At 36.1% G+C, this 23,218-nt stretch overlaps 1 long non-coding RNA gene and 1 pseudogene across 3 annotated transcripts; both read right to left on the bottom strand.

Annotated features, from left to right (window-relative positions):
* Positions 1 to 9,623: 9,623 nt before the first annotated feature.
* Positions 9,624 to 13,051, bottom strand: LOC145141047 (uncharacterized). 3 transcript variants are annotated; one of them, XR_013722418.1, is made up of 10 exons: positions 12,644 to 13,051; positions 12,207 to 12,529; positions 11,597 to 11,669; positions 11,315 to 11,382; positions 11,006 to 11,222; positions 10,688 to 10,765; positions 10,450 to 10,494; positions 10,211 to 10,361; positions 10,017 to 10,125; positions 9,624 to 9,920 (listed from the first exon to the last, which is right to left on the bottom strand). It is a non-coding gene; the product is annotated as an uncharacterized LOC145141047 (long non-coding RNA). The 3 variants fall into 3 exon arrangements; XR_013722417.1 differs by lacking the exon at positions 10,450 to 10,494 and having other exon boundaries at positions 9,624 to 9,932; positions 12,644 to 13,048; XR_013722416.1 differs by lacking the exon at positions 10,450 to 10,494 and having other exon boundaries at positions 12,644 to 13,048.
* Positions 13,052 to 15,300: 2,249 nt separating this feature from the next.
* LOC145139813 (syntaxin-32 pseudogene) lies at positions 15,301 to 16,271 on the bottom strand (annotated as a pseudogene).
* Between the last annotated feature and the right edge of the window lie 6,947 nt (positions 16,272 to 23,218).

The following is a 23,218-nucleotide window of genomic DNA, read 5'->3' as shown; positions in this document are numbered from 1 at the left end:
TCCTCTTTGTTAAGAAAAAGGACGGATCCTTTAGAATGTGTATTGATTACAGAGAACTAAACAAGCTCACTATCAAAAATCGCTACCCACTTCCGCGAATCGACGATCTATTCGACCAGCTCCAAGGAGCAAGTTACTTCTCTAAGATAGATCTGCAATCCGGATACCACCAACTCAAAGTCCGGGAAGAGGACATCCCCAAAACCACTTTCCGAACTCGCTATGGACATTATGAATTTGTTGTAATGCCCTTCGGTCTAACGAATGCCCCCGCCGCATTCATGGACCTGATGAATCGAATCTGCCGACCATTCCTCGACAGTTTTGTCATTGTTTTCATCGACGATATCCTAGTCTATTCTCGAAGCGAAGAGGAGCATGGCCGAAATCTCCGGCAAATCTTGGGGGATTCAGAGAAGTAGTCATGAATGAAGCCCATAAGACACGATACTCCATCCATCCGGGCTCAGATAAAATGTACTTGGATATCAAGCAACAGTATTGGTGGCCTAACATGAAGGCAGAAATTGCCACTTACGTTAGCAAGTGCCTCACCTGTGCTAAGGTGAAGGTAGAATATCAGAAGCCCTCGGGACTATTACAACAACCAGTAATACCCGAGTGGAAATGAGAAAGGATTACTATGGACTTTGTGACCAAATTACCAAAGACAACAGATGGATTGGATACCATATGGGTAATAGTCGACAGGTTGACAAAATCCGCTCATTTCCTGCCAATAAAAGAGTCATACAAGATGGAACGATTGACGAGAATCTACATCAAGGAAATTGTAAGACTCAATGGAGTACCAATATCTATCATCTCAGATCGAGATAGTAGATTTACTTCACGCTTTTGGCAATCGCTTCAGAAAGCTATGGGAACACAACTCGACATGAGCACTGCCTACCACCCACAAACCAATGGTCAAAGTGAGCGAACCATTCAAACGCTTGAAGATATGCTTCACGCATGTGTGATAGACTTTGGAAGGTCGTGGGATACCCACTTGCCTTTAATTGAGTTTTCGTACAACAACAGCTATCACTCAAGCATCAAAGTTGCTCCTTTTGAAGCCTTATATGGACGTAAATGTAAATCACCATTGTGTTGGGCTGAGGTAGGTGACACTCAGCTAACAAGAGAACAGACACCAAGCAATGCATTAACAGGACCAGAAATCATACGCGAAACGACAGAGAAAATAGTTCGAATCAAAGCTCGACTTCAAGCATCACGAGACTGACAGAAGAGCTACGCTGATAAACGGCGAAAGCCCTTGGAATTCCTAGTCGGGGATCGGGTGTTGTTAAAAGTCTCTCCCTGGAAAGGGGTGATTCGTTTTGGGAAACGGGGAAAACTAAACCCACGGTACATTGGACCATTCGAGATTCTTGCTCGAATCGGTCCGGTGGCTTATAGACTACAACTACCTGCTGAACTCAGCAGTGTACACCCCGTGTTCCATGTTTCCAATTTGAAGAAGTGCCTATCCGAAGAAACTCTCGTCATTCCATTGGAAGAAATCAAAATCAACGAGAATCTCTTGTTTATCGAGGAACCAGTTGAAATCATGGACATGGAAGTGAAGCGTACTAAGCAAAGTCGCATTCCGATTGTGAAAGTTCGGTGGAACGCGAAACGTGGACCGGAATTCACATGCGAACGCAAAGACCAGATGAAGTAGAAGTACCCTCACCTATTCTCGCATTCTAAAATCTAGCTTCAAAAAAAAAAAATCGGGACGAAATTCCCTCTAACGGAGGGATGATGTCACAACTAGAAATTCTGATGCTTTGTAAACAATTAACAAGGATAACATTGTAACTAAAACTTGAAAGCATGTATGATGCTTATTCAATGACAACAAAATTCCATCAAACACTCCATATAAATGCTCAAATAATCTACAAAAGGTTGGAAACCCTAGAAATCCCGGTTTAAGTCCATTATGGACTAGGATTTCCTTATTGGGCCTAATGGGCCAATAAACTTCCAATGTGACTATTTTAGGCTTAGAACTCTCAAATGGGCTCTCATTGGACCCACTCTCATAAGACTTAACCTTTTTGGGGCTTATAAGCCTAAAATGGACTAGTTTACCTTTAATGGGCCTTATTGGGCCATAGCAAATCCAAATAGCTTTAAGTGACTCAAATCCATTCCTTTATGCTAAATTGGGCCGTGAACTACTCTAAAGGCCCAATGGCCCAAAAATTATCAAATTGGGCCTCATATTATGGACTCAAGCACAAAAGGCCCAAGCCATTCTCTTCTCTCTCTCTCTCTCTCTCTCGGCCCAAGTAGATAACAAAAAAAAAGAGAAATTAAGGGAATTAAGGAGGGTTAGCTACCTCCTTATTACATATTGGACTTCCATGCAAGTTCACATGTCTCCATGCATCCATCCCTTCACCTATCTCTCTCTTGTCTTTCTCTTCTTATTACTCACGGCCGAAGGTAGTAACACACACACATATACCAAACTCCATTCCAATACTATCAAATTCTCTCAAGAACCTCTCCATTCTTCCTTCAAAATTTCGACACTTGCTTACATGCCAAGAAGATCTTTCACTCATAACACAAATCTTTGGTAAGTGTTTACTTAAATCCAAAGTTTAACTTCTATATCTCACCAAAAATCATCTTCTAATTCATTCAAATTCATGATCATACTCCTTTGAAGCAATCTAAGCCCAAAGACTTCTAAAGAAGCTTGTTAGGCCGAAAGATCTCATTATTTTCATCCTTTCTTCTTCAAAACCGTGAACATCAAAGCAAGGTGAGTTCATACCCCTCTATTTTCGGTTTTCATATGATTTATGGGGGAGAATACAAGTAAAATGTGAAGATCTATGTGTATTTGTATGTTATGTGTGATTTCTTGTGTTTTTGTGGTAAATATGTGCTAAAAATGAAAGATATTTCGAGATCTATAGTTCAAGAAGGAAAAATATGTGATCTAGGTCATATTTCATTTAACATGTCAAGATAAACAACTATACAAGCTTTAAAATAACACACTACAACATAAAAATTTGTTACTGGACTATTTGTGATAAATAAACAAAAGATGGGAAAAAAATGTCATTCACAGTTTCTACAAGGATCAAAAGGTCAAAACAGCCAAAATAAGAGTTTTTATAAATATTAGGCTTTTTAAAGGACTAAAAATGTAAATTTTAGCCTAATGGGCTAAAATTTGGGCTTTTCGGTTATTTAGGCCCAAAAATGCGAAAAATCAAATTTAAGGGGCTGAAATGGAAAGTTTTCTCAAAACAGGGGCTATAAACGTAAATAAACCTATTTCAGGGGTTAAAATGGTCTTATTTATCAAAAGGGACTAAAAATGCAAAGATTTTGGATTTTGGGTAAAAATTGTAAAAATTGCGAAAAAGTGTGGATTTAAATGCAAATCTTTTAACTAAGGGGATGAAACTGTCCAAAATAAAATTTTGGGCTTAAAACATTATTTAATTAAGTGTTTAGGCCAAAAATGTCAAGAAAAAGAGTTCAAGGACCTAATATGTCATTTTTCATAAAAAGGGCTAAAAATTGCCAACTTTACCAAAATAAGGGGCTGAATAGGTCAAACTAATATTTTTGGTCAATTATGTTAATAATAAAATAATTGGGTCAAAATATACAAAAGTTTATAACTTATGGGTTTTAAATAGAAAAATAACTATTTTTATAAATCTATGAATCGTTATAAAACAAATTGGTGATTTTTACGACATATCGATTAAACAACTTCGCAACACTAATACTATACAAAACAAGTAAACATTCTAATTGTTGGGCTTGAGAGATTCTAATTATGCTTATTTGGCATTCGTGACACATTAACATGACTTTTGGGCCCAACATAAATAATACATGTTATTGGGCCTCTTGTGACCCAATTACATGCTTAAGGGACCCTCAATGGCTTTGACATGCTATTGGGCCTCAGTGGCCCATTAGCATTGCTAGTAAGGTCCAAATAAATCTTATGCGAAATGGGCCAACGCGCCTTTCGTATACTCGACAACCTTAAATAACATACGTAATTAGTAGGGCCTAGTAGTCCTCTTCTCTTCGTCTGTTAGGCTTACCTTCTTTTCAAGTAAACTAAAATCAGGTCATTAATCAAGGTTAATCAAATTCATGTGGATTAAGTGAGTAATATCAGGTGACACCAATAAGTGTCGGTCGTAGTCTGTAGTTGTAATCAAAGTCTCCTGGAGGGAGAGCAAGAGTTTGTGTATAGATCTATACGGGGGTGACTCCCCTACACCTAAGCTGTTCGCTACAGTTAGACTCGGCCAGTCTAGGGTGACAAAATCTTAAGATCAATTCCGGTGTTCATTAGAATGCCAAGACAGGCGAACTAGTCATTATCATGCATGGTTATAACGACTCACATAGAGATCCAATACCATCTAAGTAAACAGGGGAAATCATATTCATTCGCTGTGACGATATAATAATACAAAACAATCATAATATTTTATCGGAAAACATCGGGTTTTCCAGGGAAACCAATCTTACTCACTTGTACTTTCAAAAACTATAATGCAAAACTTCTAATTTATACACGTTTTGAAATCATTCACGCATATACTTACAGGATCATCACAACATTTTCATGAAAAGTCTTATTACAGAAAATATCGGATTTTCTGGATTTTACGAACGACATAAACTATTTTACATCAAACATACTTATGAGCTCACCAACATTATATATGTTGACCATTTTCAAAATAACTTGTATTCTCAGGTAATCGTTAGAACGAGGAAGCATCTAGTGTGTTGAAAGTTTCTTTTGTAGTTGCTAATCACCAAACACTTTATATTTTGGGATCATGTAATGTAAACCATGTACTTGATGTAAGCAATGCCAGTTGTACTATGTAATGTTTGGTGATGAATATGTTATGTTTCATGTATATTCATTGTGATGATATTTCAATTTAAGTCACGCGAGCCCTCGGACGTTCCGCCGTCTGGTTCGGGGGTGTGACAATATATATATATATATATATATATATATATATATATATATATATATATATATATATATATATATATAAGTAGTAATAGTTTTTTATGGGTTTAAGGGATAAACATAGCTGGTGGAGTGATCCTATGTCTATAGTCATAGCTTGCTAAGAAGGTACTGGTTCCGTATAGTGAATAGCTCTGATACCAGTCTCTCACAACCCCGATCGGTGGCAGAAACGTCGAGTTGCGACGTTCGATGTTAGATCACAGAAATTGAACATATATAAAAAAAATACAAAAATAATATATAAAGTGAAAGTTGCACCTATCATGGAATAAATATTACATTGAAGTATGTTTTATAATGTTAGGAATTTAAGTATAATCGGTGCCTCTACGTATAGGCGTAATAATACAAGATAAGAATAACAATCTTCCAGTGGTTCCATCGATCAGCAGTTGCTTCGGGGAGTACAAGCCTCCACCTATTGATTTTCTAGGATTACATGCGGTTTTGAAATCGTCAACATAACCTTGGTAACCTTACATGTTTTTTAATATTACATCTTTAAAATACTTTTTGTACAAACTTTTTTTTGTTGTATTAGATATTTTTAAACTCCAATACTAATATACATTTATACCAAAATGTTTTTTTCAAAGTACTTGATACTATGTTGTATTCTTTTATATATATATATATATATATATATATATATATATATATATATATATATATATATATATATATATATATATATATATATATATATATATAAAAAAGTAGTATTGCAACCTATATAATTAGTATGTATTTTTATTTTAAAAGTTATGTTTTACCATATTTATGTACTATTTCAACTTTTGTGCTTCGTAGTAATAAATAGGTACATGTATACTACTGTTGCTATTAGGTGTTCCCATATTGGTGGTTGTAGCCATTATCATTATTACTTTCTTTAAGGCTCGTGGAGAGTGTTACAAAGAGTTCCCGTAATCGAGCTATTGACGTAAGATTGTGCCCCCACAGGACGCTTCATCAGACATCCTAAAAATTTAGACAACTATCCCTGCTATGACTTGACCGTCATGGTTGTAGATAGCAACCGCAGGTGGGGGTATCTATCCCGTACAGATCTTTACATAAGTCTCCTGCTCACTTAAGATTAATGATTACAGGCTGGGGTTCAGCTAAAACTAATTAGCTAAGGTGATGAATTGTTGTCTGATTTAACATCTGTTTTGTTTATCCTTTGAAGTATATAAAGATTTCATCGCGTTGTCATATGAATATAAGTCTATATATATATATATATATATATATATATATATATATATATATATATATATATATATATATATATATATATATATATATATATATATATATATATATATATATATATATAGATATATTCACACAATATATTAATTTAGGAAATACTAATATATATATATATATATATATATATCTATTAATATATATATATATATATATATATATATATATATATATATATATATATTAATTTAGTATTTCCTATATATATATATATATATATATATATATATATATATATATATATATATATATATATATATATATATATTGTGTGAATGTATGGCTAATTGTAGACTAGTCATTTTAGTATTTCCTAAATTAATATATTATTTAAAGATTATAAACCAATAATTTATTTTGAATTTAAAAAGTAACCAAATATAAAGCTTATAATTATGGAAGAACCCTAATCAGCCGCTTCTTCTTTATGTTATCTTCATCTTCCTTACTATTGGAACTTAGTATAACCATACATTATGTATCTCTTGTTCGGTTTTTCTGTTTAAAATCAAACAGCCAGACTTGTTGGTCGTCGACTCTCATTCACACTTCCACATAATCGACTAAATCCAGGTATGGATTTATGCCCAAATTTAAATTACTATACATATATCTATCATATAATGTTTACTGTTTATTTAATTGCTTCATGACCTATTAATTGTAATTTTCGATTCTGTAATTGGTTTGAATTGGTATTGGTTTGTTTAATTTGTTATTATAAGTCATTTGAATTCTTCGAAAAGACTTTTGAATATATATATTTTGGTTATAAAATTCTAAACAATTTGATTGACCATCATTTTAATCTATCTGTCAAAGGTCAATAAGTGTCATGGTCTTTTATTTGTATTATTTTCAAATGAATTATAATCATGATTTTTTGTGTTTTTAAATGAAATTTATTGATGGTCTTTTTATTAATTAAATTAACTATGCATGATTTATTTATGTTTGCCGGTTCTTATTTGTATGTGTGGAGTTTATGTTAACAATGACCACCTGGTTCATCTTTACACCAGAAACTATCAACACCAATCCATCAATTCACCTTATATTTTATACGTCATTTTCTACACATTGTTATGCATGTCGTTGAATTGGCAACAAGAATTAAAAAGAACATAGTTGATGGGCTTGATTCTCTACACCCGGTTTCGACTATAAAATGAATAAGAATCAAGGTTTTCGAATGTATTCTTTCAGAATGGGCATTCTTTCATAATTCATATTATATTAGAATGCTTCTTACTCTTGAAAAATATCTCATATACCTTTCAAGAATGTCTCATTCTTTCAAGAATGTCTTTTGTTCTTTCAAAGAGTATTACTAGCATCGTTTTTATTTTTATTTTTATAGAGAATGTACTTGTATCAGATTTTGAGAAGGAATGCAGTAAAATTTTATTCTTTAAAAATGGTTATTCTTGTATATGCTTTTCTAGAATAATTAATTATTCTTTAAGAATTTCGTTTGCTATATGTTGTAGTATAATCTAAAAGAATGAAGGTAACAACTATTCTAAAAAAATATAATCTAAGGGTGATGTTAATTAATTTAATCACAGAAGAGAAGAATATATTCTAAAAGAATTTCCAATATGTTGAGTTTATTGTACCTTATTCTTAAAGATATATATAAACAATTATCACTTATTATAAAGAAAAATCTCCAGATGCTGAAAACGATTGCTAATCATATTAAATGATGAAATTAATTACTTTCAGTGCAAAATATCTAATTTTATTTTTGAAATATAATTTAAATTTTATCACTTAATATCTTCAATTCCCATAATTTATTGTTAACCATATTGCCTATTTTACTGTTACTAGTCGTTTAAAAATAGAAAACAATTAATTTTATTCCAATTAATTACCATCATGTCATTCCCATCTAATGGACCAAAATTGGTCATACACTCACACTGTATTTGTCATTCATATTTAATCCTAACCCTATATATATATATATATATATATATATATATATATATATATATATATATATATATATATATATATACTAGGTTAAAAACCGTGGAAAACACGGGTAAAAAAAACACTATTGATAATTTAAAATGATAATAAATAATAAAAAATTTATAAAAAATTATTAAATTATAAAGATAGAAGTTTTGTCTATAAGTTTATAATGATTAGTTAAAATTAATATATACATTGTTGTGAATATCGATCTACGTTTTGTATGTATAGACATTTGATAAAGTTATGATTTTATACAATACAATATAAATTTAAATAGAGTAAAAAAACACAATAAATAATGATAATGATATTGTTATATGGTAATTTTCTTATTATCTAAATATAATTTGCTTAATTTTCTTATTTCTCTATTTTGGTGTTCTTATTTGTATTTGACACCATGTATTTGCATAAACAAAAATATTGTATATTGGAATCGGCCACTGCCCATGTTGAAAATGGTATGATTTCCAGAAAAGAACCAAAATAACCCTATATTTTTAATTTTGCATCAAAAAAAAAAATAATTATATATATATATATATATATATATATATATATATATATATATATATATATATATATATATATAGTTGTCTATATAATTGATGATGCATTACAAGAGGCTAATCTCTTTTGTTTGGACCGGTAGCTAAAAGAAAGTCCTCGCTTTCTCTTGAACAAGGGAAGGGCAGCATAGCATTAGCTTCAATTAAACAAGCTCATGGTGTCAAATAAAAATAACTAGCTGGGGTATCCCGCTCCGCGGGGTTCGGTTTTGATCAGGGTTTTATTTTTTTCTTTTTCAGTATGATATTAACCATCTTGGAAAAAAAATTGAAATACATAGTTGGTTCACCTTACCGCTCATGAGAAGTAGCTCTTCTTGCATTTCATTCTTCCAAGAAACAACCTGGCCCCCATATATATGAGCACTTAGATGGAAGAAGAAGAAGATAATAAAAATATATCAAGAGCTGGGCCAACTTTGAAAATAAACATCGAAGACATGTGGACCCGACCAAAAGCTGGGGCAACACATGGCAAACACAGGAAATTTAACTTATGACTATATGGAATGTAGGGGTAAAACTGTCAAAGTGCATTCCAGGGACGAAAACTGTGAAACTCTGTAAACAACTGGGAAGAACACAAATCAGGAAAAAATTTAAGCATTGATTGTCCCAATTCGCCATAAAGTTTTGATATTGCTCTTGCTTCCTCCTTTAGTCACCTGATGTTTAGATATATAAAATTCAAACGAAATCAAAGAATAAGATTAAATCATTTACAAATCTTATATCAGCAAAACAAATGAATAAAAGGTAAATTCCAAAAGAGTTTCAAAAATATGATACAATCCAAGATTGAGTGATGATTCATAAGAGCTTTTCATATTTTTACTCTGTTCATGAAAAATCGAAAAGAAATCAAAAGCAAGTGATACATCAGTTTCATCTTTTTTCTTTATCTCTTCGGAAAAATCTGAATTTGATAGATTTGTTGTTCTTCAGGTAGATTTTTATTAGATCTGCATAGAATCTTCCTTCTGTTGAAACTTGTTTTCTAATAGATCTCCATACTTCCCAAGCCGCTGAAATGAAAACTAATCATCAAACAAGTAAACATAACAGAAATACAAAAAAAGAAAAAAAAGTTTTAACTTTTTGATTTTGTACTTGAGAAATACCTAAAAGCACTGGAATTATGTTGCTGTAGATACTGCAAGATCGTATAAAAGTTCATTAGGTAATTATTTTGGTTTGGTCATACCAGCCAATAGCATCATTAATTTCAGCCTGCACAAATTTTATAAAGTAAAATTCAGAAATTTTGTTTGTATCAATTGAAAAAGTTAAAGATAATAACTTCATGATAACTTACAGTGAAGGAAGGCTTAGCCGTTGTCATGCTGGAAAAGGCTCAACTCATGACGATTTATCATTGGATTTTACGAATGTAGAAAGTAGTTGATGTAAAAGTTGATAAACTTGAAATCAACTCTTGATATAAGTTTCAGGGGGGAGTATGTAGCCTGAAATATTGACAAATAATGTGAATAAAGTCAAAGTCAGGAATGAGTAAGGAAAAAATCTCAATAAAAGAAGTATGTTTTCACTTACTGTCGAAAGCATTTTTTTGTGAAGGGACCAAAGGAACTTTCTATGCTTCATACAATGCCCAATTATTAAAATAGTAAATGTAAAGTTATTGGGATTGACCATTTTCTCTTATATTTCTTTATAAATCACATTACCCTCATCCAAAGTTTCCACTTTACAAAAACCATCAATTACAAGTTTGTAAATGAATTCTTTAGAGGCAACAAAGTGCAAGTGTAGCTGAAAGGAACTGACTAACCTTCTCAGCTGTCGTAGGCAACCGTTTGTTGATGGTGATGAGGCTCAGTCCTTTTCTTATTTTATCTATGGAGATAATCTGGAAATATGAATAAAAATGAGTAGAATGAATGAAATTATTAAGTCAGCAAATGGGAAATTCAGTTTGTGCCATGTAAACATCTCATGGTAACAGAATTGGGTGCCAACTAAAAGGTGTCGACATTAAGGGCAAAAGGGAAAAAAAAGTAGCTTCACCTATAAAGGTAGAATCAAAGTAGAGGAGTCGAAAGGAGTCCATTGGAATAATCAAAATCAAATTAAACAAACATCGAATTACCTGGAACCATGGAGCTTGTATGCATTGGCTTTGGATATAACATCAGCTGTAGTATAACTTTTTGAAATGTTGATGCCCAACCACCCACGTAAATTACCCAGGTCTATCATAAATACTAAATATAAAAATCACATACGGACCAAAGGGAATCGAAATCAGAGGCAAGACAAATGGTCCCTCCATTCAGTAGGCCTGCCACTGCCACCGCATCACATATCTGATTTTGAGAATATATTAATTAAGTACATAAGTTTTATTTCATTAATTATATAACTAAATACCAAATTTAACGTAAGGTTAGAAAGGTACAGATAATCTTTGTTGGTTCAACCCCCCATTTGCTTCTATTATGAGGAACCCATTTGATTTTTGTAATTCTGGAATTGTAACAGATCATAAAAAAAGTTATATAAAGATAAGAATTAGAATCAAAGAAAAAGTAAAAACAGATAAAGAAAGATTAAAGAAAGAGGAGCAGTTAGAAGATGAGTTCACAAAACATCTAGTAATCAATCTCTTTCCATTTATAGTATTGCATGTTTACCATGTGTTCTACTTTATTATGGATTAAATTACTTGAAAAACACAAACCTGCTTCTGAATTCTGGAGGGGAATACAGGGCTTCCAAGATTGACGTGTCTTCATGTTCCAAACATTCATCATCTGTGATTTCCATTTTCCATGCAGAAAGTTACAAATTTGGATACCTTCAAAATACAACTCTAGAAAACATGAAAATTGAAAAGAAAAGAAACTCATAGCTTCTTCTTCATATACAGAAACTACAGATACAAATTACAAGGTAAAAGAAAACCAATTGCTTGCTATATGGCTGATCAATCATTAAACAGGATGAAAGGGAAATTAAATGAAATTGATTATATATTCTTCATAATAACAAACCAACTATGTGTATATGTATACTCTAAATAATTTTTGAAGTTAACTAATTAAGTGAATTATAACCCCATAAAGGAATAGAAACCTATACTAATTACCTTCTTGACTTCTAAACATTATGCTAATCCTAAATTAGGTAGCATGAATCAAACTAAAGATTATGCTACCTCAATTAAGTGAATTATAACCCCATAAAGGAATAGATTGAACCTATACTAATTACCTACCTGAATTTGACCATGATATTGAAGAGCATAAAAGAAGCAAGATAAGAGGAATCGATGATTGACAAACCCATACCTACAATTTGTCGATGCTTTCTACAGAGCGAAAGCTGAGAAGAGAAGCAGACAACTTCTGGAAGACCTTGTAAGCATATGATGGGGCTAGGAACGCTTTGGCTTCACCGAAGGAGCTACCTGCAAAATTTAGGGAGTGAAACTTAGGGCTAAAAATCGGACATATGATAAAATTGTTCAGAAAAGACAAATGGTGAAGAAGCAGTGAAAGTAAGATGGAAAAGGTTTTCGCAGAATGCTGAAGCAGCCGACAACCCTAACGGCGTCGGGTATGGCTGATAGTGGCGATATTCGATGGTCTACGGTCTCTTCTGGTCGCCTCATCTTCTCATACATGTGAAAATATAATAGCTTCAGACAGGGCACAAAGGGTGTAGGCGATAACTGAAGCACGAAAAAACGAATAGTGATTCAAAGAGGAAAAGGGGGTAGCGACACCTGAGATGTTTCTTAAAACCATAATCGAGCCCTAATCTGACACGAACTGAAGCAGACGTAGCGATGGCGGTGGTCAATCGCTTCTTACAAACTCTCGGAACGACAGATGGTGGTAGCGGCGCCGATCAATGCTTTTCAGGAACATCGACATGCTGAAGAAGTTGGAGGTGGCAGAATCGAGCCCTAATCTGACACGAACTGAAGCAGACGTGACGATGGCGGTGCTCAATCGCTTCTTACAAAGTCTCGGAACGACAGATGGTGGTAACGGCGCCGATCGATGCTTTTCAGGTTAGTGGAGTTTCGATCATGTGTGGTTGCTGGCAAGAAAGGTATGAAGCAGAAATATGAGTAGAATCCAGAACATATCGATCTGATGCACGATGGTCAACACGTGCAGACGCAATACAGTGGGGGAAGATAAAGACGCAGTAGATTGCTAACACGTATACACAAAGAATATACGTAATGTCAAAATATGACCCAAATCGACACAGGGACCATTTTTGCCAAAACTTGGCCAGTTCACTATTCATGTTGGTGAACAATTTTAATATATATATAATAATTACTTGAAATATGGATGTAAACAAAATAAAACAATTTTATTTTATTTCGTAGGAATATTACTTTTTATGTCCTTTCCACATTTGCTACAAAACTTTGCAAATCTTACACTTTTGGTCCTAATTCACAAAACTTTGCAAATCTTACACTTATGGTGCTTGCTGTTTAGATTTTGGTTTTTTGCACTATATAGTTTTTAAAAATAACACCAAATAAAAATCACTAGTTGATTCTATTACTAAACATAAATTTGATAGGCAAAACTTATTTAGTCAAATATACGTTTTCACTTTTATATATCAACATGTGATTACCATTTCGTAAGTTTACTTTTGTTTTTACTAACTAAAATTTTCATTGTTAATGTAATTGAAGGGAACAACCGACATAAACCAAAACCCAAACTGGGAAACTACAAATTAGTTCTTTAAATCCTAATTTTAAAACTAATAACTAAAATATTGCCACTAAGATATTTTAAATACATAACGTTCACAACAATAAATAACAAAAAAACATAACTACCTGATCGGTGTAAATTTACTCTGTTTTAGCATAACACAATCTAATAGAAAACACTACAAATATGATGCAAATATGTGCAGTTCATGTTTCATTTTCCTCACGGATGCTTTCTGAACATCATTGGGCGAAGAGACCGTATCTACAACAAAATAAACCATGTAAATTGTTTGCTCTAAATTCAAAATGCAAACCACACTTATCATTTATATGTTATAAGGGATGGATTTATGATCTACTTGTAGCTTTAAAAAATTGGTTATCTTATTTGGATTCTTGATATTGTACACTAATAAATGAAAAGTTGATTTCTAAACGTTAGAATTTAAACACAAAATGAGAATATTTAGCAGACTTTTTTAAATGAATTCAAATATGTTATGAAGTTTTATACTATTTTCAAACAACAAAGTAAAATCTTCAAAGCATTTGTATATTTAAAAGAAGTGACATATATGTGGCCCATACATACGATTACATCAAAAGAAACTAACAGCATGCATATGGCACCCACAAAATAAATAAAATCATCCATCAACATGTAATCAATACAATTGCATTAATCATTTGGCAATGCTATACAACTTTTTGATATGAAATACTGAGAGTATATATATATATATATATATATATATATATATATATATATATATATATATATATATATATTCAATAGTGTTTTTTACATGGATGACAATAACCAATATAAACAACATTCTTGTATTAGCATACTTTAGGTTTTAGTTATTAGTAGCTATAATTATGCTACTATCTTATAATTTATATTTTAATGGAAATAGTTGTATTTATTATCATGAAATTTTGGGAAAAAAAATAATATAACAAGAAGGCTGATTAATTTGTTGTTATAGATGAAAACTGAGAGAGACATTGATATTGTTAGGCCACAAAAAATAGGAAAATTATAAGAAATACAATTAATACGAAGAATATCTTTATCATTAGCCACCTGTTTGATGATATACCATTCAAGTACCTCCTTAATTGCCCTTGTGCCCCTTCTACATTTGCTAGTGTACCCTCCATGTTTTCATCAATCCTATCAATTTATTCAATATTCATTTATGAATAATACCAAAATGGAAACACATACTCTAAAATAGTTATCTATCTGTTCCAATGTAAGCTATGTATTCTTTGTTTCTTTTGAGTTAATGCAGAAAGAACGACTTAATACAGAGAGAAACTTCAGGGACATTATTAGGCTTAGGCAATCCCCATTCAGTTCTTAACCTTTTACAGATTTTCCCTCATTTTGTAATTTTCCTTCATTTATTCAGACATATTTAATGGAAAAAAAGAAAGGTACCTAATTGCAAGCTCCCCTTGTTAAGAAACCATGGTTGCCAATTGTGTAAAAATGTTGCCCAATTCATGAATTGTTGACTCAACATTGTGACAGATTCTTAAAAAACACATGGGTTGTTAGGCCATGTTTGTTACACTGGACAAGGGCATTTAAGTCTTTTGGGTGGGGGATAAAAGTTGGGATTTATGTCCCATTAACAAAAGAGGACTTAGATTATTGGATGAGTAATGAAACAAAATTACACCTCTGTCCTCATTGTAAGTACTTCCTTGAACTCCTTGTGGCACCCATGAGACGATTCTTGAGATTATCAACAACAATAGTTGAATGAGTAGTTGTGTCACTTGAAATGCTTTGGCTTTCATTTTGTGAATTGCAAACTAATTGCAAATCAACCACAATTATATTCAGTGCAGTTATGTCCTGCTTTATCACACCTGTTAATTCTTGAATCTCCATTGTTGGATCATCGAAGACAGAGTTCCTTTTTGCCACTGCAAAGATAAAAACATTTAGGGTTACATGCAAGAAATAGGAATTTAGTTTTATTAATTTAAATTTTATCAAGTCTTTATAAGGGTGATCTAATTTGTTGATCTCACATAATCAATAATGCATGTAGAAACCCTATCTCCTTACATAACACAAATGCCAATGTACATAGTATCATTTTGTGAGTGAGATAGGGTTTCCAGTTTCCACAATCACTTTTCATTGCAAATTTAAAAGAAAATGCAACATCACAACTTCTGATCAAACAAGGAGCAACATTAAGGCATCTGGGAAGCTTAATCTATGAACATGTCAAGCACCAATAGTAAATGCAAACTTTCTATGTTGATATTTTTAGACATTAATGTTTCCTTAAGAGTTCTAATCCGTATACTACATGTTCATACGAAGCTAAACCACACGTGCATACAAATTTCCCAATATATTGATTAATAACTCACATTTTGCAAGTTTCGCTAGCTTCTGCGACGTCTGATGAATTCCATATTCAATTTTGGAAGCCCTCTTGTTGAATTCCGTCTGGATTGCAACCTTTGATCTCGGTCCCTCGGCTTTGGTAGAAACCCCAACACCCCCGTTAATCGCACTCGCCGACGCATTTAGAGATGGTAACGACTTTATTAGCCTCTCGGTTATGGTAGAAAACTCATGCGTCCGATCTCTATACGAATAACCTTGCGAGAATTTGACATTCATCGTATAATAATGTGTATTTATATTGGATCGAACGTCGTTTCTTGCAACGGACCATTGATGGAGAGGGAAGATGATTAGGGTTTAAGATAGAGTCTACCTTCAAGAATTGGTTACTAAGTTTGGATATGACTGATTTCTTGCAATGGAATTCCTGATTTCTTGCTATCAAATTCGGAACTAATCGTCGATAATTTGCTATATCAATTCAAACTTCAAACGATCGATGCATAACTATTAAAGCTGAAGCAAGGGTATTTGGGGAAATTCACTTTGGTATTTTGAGCAGGATAAATCAATTGGGAGGGGCTAATTGAATGCCACGTGGCAAAATTGCTCTTATTTATTAGATTAGGGGATATATATATATATATATATATATATATATATATATATATGATTACCTGATTACTCTAGATATAAACGGACAGTGTAACGAATAGGTATAATATTATCCATAAAAATTGGCCAGAATAACGACTAGGTATAATATTATCTGTGTAATTTGAGCATAACAATGATAAAATGTGGATATGTAATAATTAAGGATAAAATATTGATATATAACAATTAGTGATAATTATAAAATCAATACTTAAATTAACATGTATTCCTCCCATAAAACTTTGAAATGCGTGAAAAGTGGGGAAGTGAACTCACCCTTGCAGCGTGCTCTAAGTGACTTCGGGTATCGCTTCAGAAGACTCGAAGCTACTCGAGGAAAGTGAAGGCTCTTCGCTCGAAATTTGAAAGAAAGAATGGAGGTTTTGTGTGTGGGGATGCAGAGACTCGATCCTGCTTTTTATAGTGAGTCTTCTAGAGTGTGTGTGGTGCTTTTTACAAGTGCGCGTCGTGCACCAGGTCGTTGGCTCCACCTAGAGAATGACATGTGTCATTCTCTTGTTCGACCATGCTTCTCAAAGCTCTGCGAATCTTTTCGTCAGGCCGAACGACGCATGTGGAGCGCATGTCTTGCATCCCTTTTTACCAGGTAAAAGTGTAGATTTTCTAAAATTTGTATCTTTTGCATACAGGCTCCGTTTTTGGTGTTCATTATATCCACATGTAGCTATCAAAGAGTACTACAAATTTCCTTTAGTTTGTTTTAGCTAATTCCAATTTTATTTTTAGCCCATTTTTTTGCAAGGAGGGTATCCCAAATGATTTTATAATATCTTATCTTTCTCGTACGGGCTCCGTTCTTGACGTTCTTTGTCTCTTTGGTCTTATATCCAGGAGTACCATGATTCTCCCTTTTGCCACTACGGTTAAAACTTAACCAATCTATATCGTTAATCTCAACACGACTTTTGTTGTAGGATTGAGTTAATAACTTAGAAAAATCATTGCTTCTCAATACGAAGTTAGATTTATACGAAATTTATAATTTTGGAATGACGTCGACATGCACTATCTGAATATACTAATATTTCTATGAAATAATATAACTTTTTGCATGCCTAATTTTTAGATTTCAGACGGTTTGGTTTATTTTTCTTGTATTTTTGGATAGAAAAATATTGTATTTTATAATAATTTTTACAAATATTTTTTTAGTCTATTATATTTATGTTCGTTGGGTTTTCGATCAACCCCAATATGAGTCAAACTTTATCGTTCCTTAATCCTCACACATTCTGGTGGGGCATCCGCAAACCCCAATTGCATCACCTTATTCTAACATCTCCAATTCCAAAATTACTTTTTCATTTCCTTAAATAGAATAAACACTAATTTTTTAAGAAAATTACATTGAAATCAAACCATTTGATCATACACCATTATTCATAAATCAGAGTTATAAAGAAGACAATGCGGAATCTCGAATCACAAAGCTGTTGATGTGTGTGTACAGTCTCGTCTTCGTAATCCAATAAGAACCTACAAAATATTTAATCCGCAACTATAGACATAAATCTTAGTGAGTTCCCCAAACTACCACATACCATAAAATATAACAGCACATAGCTATACCAGCAAGAGTCACGATGTAACACCCGGATTTCCAGGTATATTATTTTAATTATTTATTTTTGTGAATCATTGACCTACTCGACGAGTTGGTGCTATAACTCGTCGAGTAGAAGCGGGGTGGCCACGTGAGTTTAATGAACTACTCAACGAGTCCAAGAGTAGACTCGCCGAGTAGGCACTGTGGGTGGAAACCCTAAATCATCGGGCCTGTGCCCTATTTAAGGAACCTTATGGCCCTCATTTGCGGCTACCAGTCCAGAGAGAGAAACCCTAGTGAGCTTGAGTGTGTGGTGTGAAGAGAAGGGCTATTTTAATCCTTGTTGGTGTAGTTTTTGCAAAGAAGAAGGAGATTCCAGCAAAAGAAGGTCAAGGGGGTTGTTATTCTGTGATTTCAAGCAAGGAAACTCCATCTTTGAGGTATTAAATCGAACCCTTTTCTGTTATGGTGCAGAACCCTTGAATCTAGGGTTTTCTCTATCCTTTATTGTCTTGGATATGATGCTTATGATGTACCTTTCAGTGTTAAACTCTGGATCTGGACCTTGAGAGGTCCAGAGAGCCCCAACCTCCCTGCTTTATGCTACTTCCTTAGAGATATGAGCCTAGGTTGCCATTTTAAAGGCTATTTCACCAAAAGAAGCATATTGAATGTTGCATGAGTGTAAAGGTTGGACCTTTACATGATTATTGAGTATGGTAAGGTCAGATCTATAGGTTAGAGAAACAGATCTGACCTCAGAAGGTCATTTGAGTGTTGCCATGGAAAGAACTCGCCGAGTCCATAAGGGGACTCGACGAGTCGAGTCGGGTTGCCCCGCGATTCATGACCGGTAGTAACCCGTCGAGTGAAAGGTTAACTCGACGAGTCGAGTGAGGATCTATGAGGATTCGGAAGACGCCTGGACTCGCCGAGTCACACGAGTGCACTCGACGAGTCTGGTCAAAGTTTGACCGTTGACTTGAGTTGACTTCAGTTGACCGTAGGGTTTTGGTCAAGCTGGTTCTAGAGAGAGACCTGGGAGGGGTAGAATGGTCTTCTACCCACTCCTTAGAAATGAGGACAAGAGAAAGTATTAATTAGAGATGTTATTGTGTTGATAGGAAGAGGCTAGGTCGGGTTATCGAGCACGAGAGGTTATCCGACATCATACGAGGTGAGTCTTCTCACTATACTTTACCTAGAGTGGTAATATGTGTGACCGAAAGGTCTTATGTGAGGAGTATGTGATGTATGATGTTATTTAATATGTATGTGCTATGTTATGTTATGAGTAGTATGTTATGCACCGGAAGGTCATTATGATATGGACCGGACGGTCATTATGATATGGACCCGAAAGTCATTATGGGTAGGACCGGAAGGTCTACCAGGATTGTGGGACGGAAGTCCCATGAGACACATGGACCGGAAGGTCTTCTAGAGCTATAGCCTTGAGTGGCGTATGTGCGTATGTGGTATTTTGGGGAAGTCACTAAGCATTTATGCTTACAGTGTTTGTGTGACGTGTTTCAGGTACCAGTGAGGATCGCGGGAAGGTGCCGGCATGATCTGTACACACTGATGGGATTTATGTATTAGAGATCTTGGGATTTGTTTTATTATGATGACATGTGATACAATGGATTCTTATGATATCTTATGAATGAAATTATGTTTTAAAAATGAAAAATTGTTTTGAAAATTTACGTTGTTACAAGTTGGTATCCGAGCCTTGGTTTGAGGGATTCAGATGCACCTCCGGGTGTATCTGAACTCAAACTGAGGATTTGAGAAAGTTTTTCACAAAAGAAACAATTTTTCTAAAAAGTAAAAGAATTTGAGAAAAGCGGAATGAAGCAGTGTGTACGATCAGTCAGCGCCTGAACGGTGATTTCCCAAAATACCCTTACATTATGTGTTATGAGATATGATATGATACACATAGATGTTTGGGTCTATCAAGACCACCCTGATTGAGACGTTTGACGAGAGATACACAGCGGTTACTGAGGCTGCAGCCGCTGCAGCTACTGCATCTGTTGCTGCTGCTAGACCTCAGGGGGGTGACTCGTTGCTGTTCCGGGAGTTCAGCAACACGAAGCCACCAAAGTTTGATGGGACGCAGGATTCGATTGTTGCGATGAGATGGATTTCTGACATTGAGGGATGCTTCTACATCTGCTCGTGTCCGGAGCATCTGAGGGTACGGTTCGCACTGAACCAGCTTCGCTTGGGGGCGAAGGACTGGTGGAAGTTTGTGTCGGCGGATTTCACTCCTGCTGAGCTTACTGCGGTGACCTGGGAGAGGTTCACCACTATGTTTCATGATGAGTACGTTCCCCCGGTGGAAAGGGAACGACTGGCCTGGGAGTTCTTGTCCCTCAAGTAGGGTACTGATTCTGTTACTATGATCACCAGGAAGTTTCATGAGAGGGCGATGTTTTGCCCTGAGCATGTGTCTACCGAGCAGGCACGCATGAGCCGGTATCTGAGCATACTGAGGAGAGACATTCGCGAGTTCGTGGCGAACTCGACGTACCGGACGTTTGCCGAGCTTCAGGCAAATGCCCGGAAGAGGGAAATTGAGCTAGATACTCAGGCCAGGGAGGAGGCCGAGTCTCAGAGGAGTGACAGGCGACCAGTACAGGTACAGCCGGCAGCCAAGCGGGCTAAGCCTGCTGATACGAGATCTGGAGGCCAGAAGGGCCGCAATTGTGGGAAGTGCGGCAAGGGACATGATGGAGTGTGTCGGGCGGGTGCTTGCTACAAATGTGGCAAGGAGGGGCATATAGCCAAGGACTGCCCCAAGGGATTTATGGTTTGCTTTCATTGCAACCAGACGGGTCACAGGAGGGCCGAGTGCCCACAGCTGTCACAGGGATCAGCACAGGGATCTGCCCCTGCTACTGCACGAGCTACTGAGGGTCGGCCAGTGAAGGCCGAGGCACCGAAGGCTCGCGGGAGAGCCTTCCAGCTGACAGCGGAGGAGGTCCGCGCAGCGCCCGATGTCGTGGCTGGTATGTATTCATTCTTTTGTTTATGCTGAGTTGAGATATTGTTCTTATATTATGATATATGCGTAGGTACTTTTCTTGTGAGTTCTCTACCTGCTTTGGTGTTATTTGACTCGGGTACAAGTCGATTATTTGTGTCGTTAGCATTTAGTCAGCACATCAGTATTCGACGAGAGGCGTTGAGTCGACCTCTACGAGTTTCCATAGCAGACGAGCGAGCGGTGTATGCTACTGACGTGATTCGAGGATGTGTAATCGAGATCTTCGGTGTTGAGTTCCCGATAGATCTGGTCCCGATTGCGATGGGGGACATTTGCGTTATAGTGGGTATGGATTGGTTGAGCCGATTTGGGGCGGTTATAGACTGCGAGCGGCAGACGGTGACGATACGAGACCCTAGTGGGGGAGTGCTGACTGTATATGGCGAGGGTACCCGATGTGGGTCAGCATTTTGTTCGGCTGCCAGAGCAAGAAAGAGTTTACAGCAGGGCTGCAGCGGGTTTGTAGCTTATGTGATGGATACACGAGTGGCCGCGGAGAGATCGAGTTCGATTGATGATGTTCCGATAGTGCGTGAGTTCCCAGATGTTTTTTCCCGAGGAGTTCCGGGGGAAGCGCCTATCGCCAAGGCGCCTTATCGCCTTGCACCGCCAGAGATGCAGGAGTTATCCTCGAAGCTTCAGGAGCTGCTGGGGAAGGGGTTTATTCAACCGAGTAGCTCGCCGTAGGGAGCGCCGATCCTTTTTGTCAAGAAAAAAGATGGTTCACACCGGATGTGCATTGATTACCGAGAGTTGAACAAGTTGACGATCAAGAACCGTTACCCCTTACCAAGGATCGATGATCTGTTCGATCAATTGCAAGGAGCGTCTTGGTTCTCCAAGATAGATTTGAGGTCTGGATATCACCAGATGAGAGTGCGAGATGAGGATATCCAGAAGACGGCGTTCAGGACTCGTTATGGGCATTACGAGTTCGTGGTGATGCCTTTCGGGCTCACCAATGCACTAGCAGCGTTCATGGATCTCATGAACAGGGTGTGCAGGCCGATGTTGGATCGATCGGTGATCGTGTTCATCGACGATATTCTGGTGTATTCGAGATCCCGAGAGCAGCATGAGGAGCATTTGAGGGAGATCCTCGGGGTTTTGAGATCAGAGAGACTTTATGACAAATTCTCCAAGTGTGATTTCTGGTTATGAGAGGTCCAGTTCTTGGGGTATCTTGTTAATCAGAATGGGATATTGGTCGATCCGGCCAAGATTGAGGCAGTGATGAGTTGGGAGGTGCCGAGATCCCCCACCGAGATCAGGAGTTTTCTGGGGTGGGCCGGCTACTATCGGAGATTTATCAAGGATTTCTCCAAGATTACTGTGCCACTCACTAGGTTGACCCGGACGGGCGTTGCTTTTACGTGGGGTCCAGAGCAGCAGACCTCGTTTGAGACTCTTCGCCAGAAGCTGTGCGAAGCCCTGGTGTTAGCCCTTCTAGAGGGAATGGAGGATTTCGTGGTGTATTGTGACGCAGCGATATCGGGGTTGGGTGCGGTGCTTATGTAGAGAGGGCATGTGATATCGTACACATCGAGGCAGCTGAAGCCTCATGAGGCGAGGTATCCCACCCACGATTTGGAGTTGGGGGCCGTGGTGTTCGCCCTCAAGATATGGCGTCACTATTTGTATGGGGTTCGGTGTATCATATACACGGACCACAAGATTTTGAAGTACTTGATGGATCAGCCCAACCTGAACATGCGCCAGAGGAGATGGTTGGATGTGGTAAAGGATTATGACTGCGAGATCCTGTATCACCCAGGCAAGGCTAACGTTGTAGCCGATGCCCTGAGCCGTAGGGCGGAGAGTGCTCCGATACGAGATATTTGTATGAGGATGACGGTGATGACTCCGGTGTTGGATGCCATCCGAGAGGCCCAGGCAAAGGCTGTGAGACCGGAGAACCGCAAGAGATAGCGGGTGGTTGGG

Source organism: Lactuca virosa, chromosome 9 (genome assembly GCF_052849685.1).
Source record: "Lactuca virosa cultivar CGN04683 chromosome 9, Lactuca_virosa_CGN04683_v6, whole genome shotgun sequence".
Taxonomy (NCBI): Eukaryota; Viridiplantae; Streptophyta; class Magnoliopsida; order Asterales; family Asteraceae; genus Lactuca; species Lactuca virosa.
The sequence above is the reverse complement of the archived record's forward strand: the minus strand, read 5'-3'. Positions and strand labels throughout refer to the sequence as shown.